The sequence below is a fragment of the Poeciliopsis prolifica genome, unplaced genomic scaffold (assembly GCF_027474105.1).
Source record: "Poeciliopsis prolifica strain line A6 unplaced genomic scaffold, Auburn_PproV2 SCAFFOLD009, whole genome shotgun sequence".
NCBI classification, from domain to species: domain Eukaryota; kingdom Metazoa; phylum Chordata; class Actinopteri; order Cyprinodontiformes; family Poeciliidae; genus Poeciliopsis; species Poeciliopsis prolifica.
Genome location: NW_026562384.1, coordinates 10,053,963 through 10,063,008, shown reverse-complemented (window position 1 = coordinate 10,063,008; position 9,046 = coordinate 10,053,963). Strand labels below are relative to the sequence as shown.

Genomic DNA, 9,046 nt, shown 5'->3' with positions numbered 1-9,046 from the left:
TCCGGGGCTATAACTGCACCAGAGCGGCGAGGATACACACCTTTATGGATTTACTGCCAAGGAGGTCAAAAGTATCGGAGTGACGTCACGGCTTACCTGAGACTCACCTAAGTGTTCAGGCGACGCCAGGACAATGGCCATAACCTGCCTGCCATGTCCCGTAAGATCCCTGAGATAAGGAGTATGTGAGGAGAAAACTCGTGATTTTAACTGTGATTGTAAATCATAGTGGATCTGATCAGGGTCAGGGGAGGAAAAGCTTCATTTAATTCCTGTGCGTTTCACTTCCTCACACCCAAGGCCTTATTTTACACACTCAAACCAATTACTGGAAATCTTTCCTTTTTCCCTGTCCATCAAAATGCTCAAACACACATGATTGGTTTCATCTAATTTATTCTTTTATTTTCTCTTTGTGCACCTCCACTTTTAAGTTTCCAAGTTTTCTGCACTGTCTTGGAAATTTAAAATTGAGAAGTGAGGAGAGAAAAAAAAAGAGGAAGCCTGAAAATAAATTTTGCCAGCGCAGCACTGGTGTTGCAGACTAGTTGTAAGGCCAGAGAAATCTTTGTAGACAGATAAAAAAAACCTCTTTTCACATAAGAGATGGCCAGCATTGGCTTGAATTTTATGTTTGTCAGCAATGTTTAACTTTGCTCTCGGGTTCTTTCCTTCAGCAGTCTAAGAAAGAAAATCTATATTTATAGATTGGCCCAAAAATGATTCACACAGCAGGGAGATTTATATTTAAAAGAATTCTTTAATTTTACAGACATGTTTCTTCTGACTGAAAATATATAAAAAGCTCTGCAGTTATACGAAGCATCTGGATGATGCTGATTATGATTTGTCTATTCATTATTGAAAAAATCTAAAAGAGCTGGCATGCCGTTTGTATCTTAAAACCTCTTAATTGTCATGATGACACTGTTGTCTCTGAATAACATGTATGTGTTTTCAGAGTGACAGAAAAGAGGTCAAAATAAATAAATAGATATTATTATCGTTGTTAATTCTTTGTTTACATTTTTCCTTCAGAATTTCTTAAAATGTTTTGGTTTTTATTGTTGGGTGACCAAATTTTTCAGGTGTGGAATGGTGCCATACTGAGGGACGTTTCATACTTGGATTGACAAACGAGGTAAAGTCATTTTTGAATTACAGTTCTCCCGAGGAATGTGGTGTGTGACTCCACTAAGTCACATCTTTCTGCAGGAGGCTCCTAATAGTTACTATGGTTTATTAATGGGTCATAATCCTTACCGAGGATCAGAACCAGAAAAAAATTAAAGCAGGAAGTAATAAAATGTTTTCAGTTCATAAAACTAACCTATGGGAGATGTAACCATTCACTATCTCCTTAATTCATGAGCATATTTTACCACATTACAAGATAAAGTCATCCACTAGAGTTGAAATTGTTTATTTACAGCAATTAAAAGGCACACAATTGGTATTTACCCAAAATTAGGCAACCACTGCTCTGAAATATCTGATTGTTGTTGTTATATTCTGTCTTTTTGTGTGGATAGGTGAGTTTCTGTGGTGTTACTGAGTGTAGATACAGGAACTGGATCTCTGTTATCTGCCTCATTATTGGACCTAGAACAGATTGTGTTCAGGGTGAGTTTGGTTTAGGGAGAAACCAGCTTATGTTTCTTTTTCTCTGTTTATTATTTGGAATTACTATGTTTTTGTTGTCCTAATGTCAAGCTGTTGAAAATCAATCATGAAAGTTGGAATAAAAATATCCACAAGAGGGCAGCAAAAAGAAAGCAATAAATATCCAGGACCAGGTAAGTATTTATTAATTATTTTTTAGCAAGACCAACATACTTTTTTTCATGCACTGCATATCATCTGCTGCTTTCTTTATATATATTTTTTTACATTCAGCTGACATCATTCTGTTCTACAGAAAGCATTTCTTTATGCCTACATACATTTGAATGTAGCAAACATTCATAAATGATTCATGGCATTTTCTTGGAGAAAACATTAATGTCCAATCTGAACCGTTTTTATGTTAATGGAGGCGGAAATACTGCTGACCCAAGCATTAAGTGCAATATGAACATCAAAAACATACCATCAAAAGCTGGAAATACATTAAAGAAAAACCAACTGTCCTGAAAATAGTTGAATGTGGTTTAACCTCTTAAAGAATACACTAAGGAATATGCTAATGCACACTAAGAAGTATCTCAATTCTGACCTTTCCTATCCTGAAACTTCTACTAAAATCGCAAGCGTTTAATATCCAGACACCACGTAAATGGCTTCTGATGTTTCCTGTAAACGAAGAGCAGAGGTGGGTTGGAGGAACACTCTCTGCTTACTTAAATTAGTGTTTACTTCACGGCCATGGTCCATGTATAGAGGTTCTGTTTAAACAGAGTAGGTTGAGCATAGTTTTTCTCATTAAAGCTCACTGAGGGAGAACTAATGACAGACTTCTGTTCACTTCTGAGCTCACATGTGTCAGACAGAGATCTGCCGTCAGAGTCCTGGCTCCGACGGCAGTGGTCTTCCTCTAAGTGGTGCTCTAACCCACAATCTGATTGAAACAATATTATGGACATGGGTTTACAGTATCCAAACAGTGTAAGATATTTCAACACTCTTTGTCACAGTGGAATTAGTTTATGGATTTCTGTTTGTTTTGATGAACAGAGGTGGTTTCATCATGTTTGTTACAACGAAGGTCGTAAAAGACTTTACATAAAAATTCAGAAAATATGTGTTTGGTTGACATTGTTTTTTTATTTGTTGTCATAACGTGTCTTGGTAATAAATCATATTCCATTGCAAAGCTGTTTTTTGTTTTGTTTTGTTTTTTTACTTCATCTGATGCTAGATTTGTATCAAAAGTGCAATCATAGGTTGTAGCAGTATTGAGTATGTGGGTTACACCAATTAAAAACGTCCTTTCTGCCAATGCCAAATAGTTTCTGCATGGTGGAGGGAACCTGATGCAAACCAAGGTTTTCAGATTTTTATTGGTAAACATTTTTGAAAACCATTGTTTTTCTTCCTTCTATAATCCCAATCAAACTGCATAAACTGAAACGCATGGTTATGCGACCAAAATGTGAAAATGTTTGAGTATAAACACTTTCCAAGGCCCTGTATGGAGTCTGACCAAGCATGTTTTCTGTTCACCACATGGCTGTAAAATACAGCATGAGATAAAATGCTGAGAAGAGCAGAGCGTAGGGAGAGGAAATACTTGCAATAACGACTTTGGACAAACATTTAGATTGTGTTTCTACTGCGGCAGCTGTGAATACAATTAGTTTTAATGCTACAAGCTTCTAACCCACTTTGACATTTGAAATCTTACAAGAAATGTCTGATCATTTCAGATGTCTTAAGAGTTAAAATTTGTGTAAAATGTCACATTTTCATTCCAGTATACGCTGATAACTGTGTATAGTAGAGGTTTTAGAACCCAACTCACAGAGACACTGGGTGGCACAGTTAGTGGAGCAAGCGGACCATGTGGCGAAGCCTGTGGTTCTCAATCCTGGTTCTCAGGGACCGCTGCCCTGCAAGGTTTTGGTGTTTCTCTTATGCTGCACTCCTGACTTGAATGAGTGGGGGATTAACAAGCTTTTGCAGTACCAGAGGGCATGCAAAAGAGATCATGCAATCATTTGAATCAGGTGATCTGGAGCAGAGATAGAAGGGCAGCGAAGTCCGGAACTGAGAAACACTGGGCTATGCTGTAGTCCTCTTCGCAGTTTGAACAGACTGTCCAAAATAAGAAAAATGTAATGAGGAATGGGGAGATTATGTAAATGTTACTCCCTCATCAAAATCATACCTGGAGCGTTGATTTGATTCTTTTATATATGTTTCAGAAATCATGGATTCCCACATGGTGGCCATTTGGAGGTGCTTAAACCCTTGCTCACACAAAAGTAACCCCCTATTTAATAAAGAAAGACTGTGAAATGAGCTTAATGACACCATGGAAGGACAACAGGGAGAATGAATTCAGGTGGAGAGGTCTGTGTGGACAGCAGTGGTGGAGCAGAGGTCAAATTGTTGCAGGGACAGGTTTCATGGACAATTATGAAGATGAGGTTCCCCAGCTATGGAAATTTGACCTAAAAGTTGTTGTCTTGGAAGAAGGTAATGATGTGCAATCCAGAAACACACTGAAAAGTTTTGTCTTCATCTGATGCCTTAAATGACTGAAGCGTAGAAGAAGAAATAAGGTCATCTCCGGTCCCACTGCGCCCTCCAGTGGAGACGCTTCAGAACACATACTGCAGAGAAGCAAACATCCAGAGTCCTGATGGAGAGTTTGGTTACAACAGCATTAACTCAACTAAGTGCAGAATGTTAAAATGAAAGAAAAGCATATTTAAAACTAAACAGCTTCTTGGTCATTGATGTTTGTTCTGTTAGTAATTATATAAAACTGAATATTTAAATTTGCATACTCCAGTTAGAGAAGAAGATTTTGAGATTACTGATAATAATCCTGCATAATGAAGCTGATTTATATATCTTGTATAATTCCATTTTACTTGGAATTAGGTATTCTGGAACTAAAATGCTGCATAAGTAATGAGTTGTTAAATAATGCACGTCAGTTCTGCTAATATTGAAACTAGAAGGACTGAAATGATCAGATTCCAGGAACTAAACACTAACACTACAGTCAAAAATGTATTTAATGTCAAGAAGCAAAGTCTTGACACTGCTAAAACTACAAGAGTCGGTGGTCAAGATAATAACTATTTACAAAGCTTTTCTGAATATCTTACAAATAGAATTAATGTTATGGTCTTATTTTGTCACTTACATGCAGAAAGTGTTGATTTTTGTTTTCAGAATGTGTCCATATGATTTGTAGAATCATATGGGTTGAACAGTGAGGACACACCCTTTACTCGGTCAGATAGACTCAGCATTGTTCTGGCAGAATATTTGGAGGTCCAGCTTGGTAAAGACCACACTCAGCACTGCCGCCAAATATAAAGCGATAGATGGACCCTTTGTGTCTTCCCAGCTGTACTCCATGGTAACTGCAGGCTAAAATTATATATAATAATGAAATTCAAATAAGTGACAGTTCTGTGTCCTGTTTGCAGGCTTCCTATAGATTTCCCATTCCACAATCAAATGCATTTTTTTTGCAGCTCGCTTTAAAATTGTCGATGCAAAATAAATAACAATGGATGGATTGTGAAATATAGGTATTTTTGCCATACAGATATATCTTTTTACTTATTTAAACTCTTTATAATATCAGAGATATTGCAGAATTTGGCTGTAGCTCAAGGCCAGCTGTTTTAACAGGATGTGTTAATTACATGAGTAAAATTAGATGGTGATCTGCCTTGTGTGGTTTCTCCCCTTCTATCAAATAACTGGAGTTCTCTAATTACGTCTAACAGGGCTTTTAGATTTACCCTCACAATTAGAGGACAACATGTTACTGTCCAATTTAGCCCCGTTCCCTCCTCCCCTCACTCTGCCTGCTTGTTAGAGGAAAGAAAGCCTTCATCAACAGTGGGGTCCAAGCCCCTCCTGCCCTGGGAAAGGACGAAATTAGGAGGAGAGCCAATATTTAGGACGTGCAGTGAGCAAGAGAAGAGAGGATGAAAGGGTACGGAGAGAAAAAAACAAAAGAGGATGAGAACAGAGCGAGGTGCTGAGATAGTTTATGTAATTAATGAAAGACAATTACCAAGAAAAAAAAAGAAAAACAAGGAAGAAGATGAAATCAGGTTGTGTTTATGGCTTCTACACCTCATCCTGGTTGTGTACTTATATAAACACTCTCCTATTCCTGAGAAACTGACACAACTGTTTGTTACCATAGCAGGGCACCAAGACCGCTGCCAAAAAAACTTTTTTGTTTTTCACTTCTTCTCTGCCCCAACCTCTCACTCTTCGTCCTTTTTCCTTTTCACTGTGTTTGTTGTTTTATGGCAGGGTTAGACGAAGTCCAGATCGGCCGTTGCCAGTAGAGACTGTCTCAGTTCACCTCCAGCAGGCTCGCCTCTCCATTCATAAACAAATCGCTCTGGCTCTGGGGACCTCCGAGCTGCTACCTAAGAACAACAAGCAGAACCTGATCTGTGTTTTTGAAGTTTTGTTTGCCTCTTCTTTCATTTTCATGAAACTTGCCTCTATTGCTCTTCTCCCTCTCCTCTCCTCTCCTCCCACCTCTCTCTCTTTCTCTCTCTCTCTGCTCGCCGAGGGCCGGACCGCTGACTCCTCTGCTCTGCTCTCTGTGAGGCTGTCAGGGCAGGAGTGTGTGTCTTGCATGTCTCCAGTGGGAACTTTTTTTTCCTTTTTTCTTCCATACTTGCACCACTCTTTCAAAGTGTTGGACTGTTAAGTGAGAGAGGAGAAAATAGAGAGAGAGAGAGAGAGAGACAGACCCCCATGTTGCTGTGATTTGACTAAACAAACAGCCATTCTCAGAGCGGTACCTCCTCCCAACGGACTCCTGGGACAGCAGAGAGAAACCTCAGAACATCTGAGAGAACCGGACATTTGAAGCAGTGGACCCTGGAGGGACTACAGCTGGAGAACTCTTCTCTCATTTCCCTTCTCTGGCCGGCTTTTTTTCCCCCTTTTTCTGGGAGGGGGGTCAGAGAGGGAAGACTCATCCGTGTCTGCAGGAGCGCTCTGAAGGTAAGATGTGTTTCTTATCGGTTGGTCAAGGCTGAATGGCAGATGTTGGCAGAACAAAGTTGTTCAGAAGTGATTTCATAGATGACTGGCATGGAGAGAGCACACGCCAGAGTGTCTTGACTTTGATCTAATCAGATTTAAAAGACTAAGGACAACTTCTTTACCCGTTTTGTTGCTTGATACCTGATGTTCTTCTGTCTCTAATAGGGGGTGTCTGTTACCCGCATGCTTCAGTGTGTACACACAAGCATGAAAACACGAGCAACCTGTTCAAACATCAACATGTTGATGGGGTTGCATCTCTGCACATACATCCATCTTTTCACTCTTTGACAGTTTGTCTTCTCGATGAGAGAAAACGTTTGACAAGACATAGTGGTGACACTCAGACACACACATTGTAGGCTTTACAACTTGTTTGCATGCCCTCCACTTTGTGTTTCACTGCTAAAGAGCCTGTTTATACGACCCTCTGCAGTCACCCGAAGTGAACCAACAATCTTCCCGCTAAACACTGCTGAGAGAATCAATGTTCTCTGCATACCTCCTGGCTGTCCATCGAAATCAGACCCAGCATCCGTTTCTGTCTCCAGCATCCTCTTTGACTACAAATGCATTCCTTTTGCAGTGATGATACATACCGAGCTTTAATTGACCACAGCTTCAGCCTTGATTTAAGGTCTCAAGTGAACCAATGAGTGGGCAATCTGTTGAACAATCTCATTTATCTGAGGAGAAGAGTTTTACTGCCAGGAATGAGTTGCCTTTGAGCATTTTCTGACTGAAAACACTTTGAAGTCTGATTTGTCCACTGATGTCAGTGCTAAAAATCTGTTGTTTGTCAGAACTTTAAAATTTTTCCAGCTTCTCGATCAAATTCTTTGTTGTTAGTTTAAAACTCAGCATGGTTAACCCACAATCAAAAGCATAATGAACTCTTTCAAGTGTCGCCGTCACGGTTTTGGAGACATTTATTGTTTTAACTGCCAGGGTTCTTTTAAATAAATGCAAATGAATTCACGTTTCTTGTGTTAGAGACATCCTCTCAGTGCTGTGTCATCTCGGTGTTATGAGGGTGATTCAGTGAGATTATTCAGAGACTCTTAATGTTTTGCAGCAGTGCTAAAGTGAGCAGTTCTGTTGGAAACGCCGTTTTGCGCATTTCCAAAAGTCACACAACAAACATCTTGTTTAAATAAAAACAAGATGATTTTGTTTTGCAATTGGGTCAAGCCTGGATTCAAAAGTTTTGGAAAGGGTCAGGGAGTTAAGGGCACTCCCTGACCCTTAGGGCACATCCATGCAAGAACTTCCACAACAAACCTCTCTATACAAATATGTAAAATAACCATCATTCATCTTTAGCTCTTGAATAAAAAGACAAACACACTGCTTTCTGACATTTCTACATGTTTTACAAACTTTTTTATCCTTATAAATGTTTGGTTAATTGTGTGAAGTGAATTAATTGAATATCTTACAAATAGGATTCTAAACTTTTGACCAAAGCAGTTCTGCCTAAATGTGGTCAAAACAAAAGATATATGACTAAATCTGTGGTATTGACTTACAGTGATTCATGTGGAAATGAAGTGTATCCCTGATAGTGGAACTGAGTCTGTAACTCAGTGGGAGATTATGGTGATGCTAGCTGTTTCACAGCCAAGACATGTGTTTCCTTCATGTCTTCACGTGTTTTGCACCTGAATTTGGTCTGATTAACAGTCCCTCCATCTTCTGGAAACAAACCATTGTCCTTTTTGAACTGAGTAGCTTCAATTACGCATGTATTTTCAAAGAGCTCTCCCCAACTGTTTTATTGCAGTCAGACCATGTAGATGACCCAGTCTGCTGTCCAAATCTGTTCTATAGAGAAATCTTTGGAAAACAGCATTTAAGTCTTGGATAAACCATTAGCAGTCTGAGACTGTAATGACTGTAATGCATGTCAGAACAATTTATTCCTCTGGCACATCTTTGTGTCAGGTTTTTGAAAATATTGTAAAGTTATACATCTTTCATGAAGAGCAGGGATTTTCCTTCCAGTGCGTCAAGACAGTGGTATGCAGCACAGCTCTCTGATGGCCCTGATGTTGTACAGTACAGTCGGCCCCATTCCTCCCCGTGGCCTGGATCTAATCCTTAGTCATCAGCTGTTTCCTGGCTCTCCTGGCTTTCTGCATGCCATCTGCAATAAGAAAATGTGCTTCGCATTATGACCATCCAGAAAACATGTCCGCGCTCTCTTAGGGTTCACATGTGTTCTGCAGTGTCGACATGTAAAGGTTTGAGCTCCACATAGAGTTCTTAAAACACACACTGATCCCATTCTGTCCTGCAGTGATTTATTCTTCGCTCTGAGAGCCGAGCATGCAGCTGCTGAACA

At 39.5% G+C, this 9,046-nt stretch overlaps 1 protein-coding gene across 1 annotated transcript in view; it reads left to right on the top strand.

The window, feature by feature from the left end:
• Positions 1-6,248: 6,248 nt before the first annotated feature.
• Positions 6,249-9,046, top strand: part of pdgfrb (platelet-derived growth factor receptor, beta polypeptide) — a 33,192-nt gene continuing 30,394 nt past the window's right edge. The window contains exon 1 of the mRNA XM_055034157.1: positions 6,249-6,660. The gene's annotated coding sequence lies outside the window, so the exon portion shown is untranslated. The remainder of the gene's footprint in view (positions 6,661-9,046) is intronic.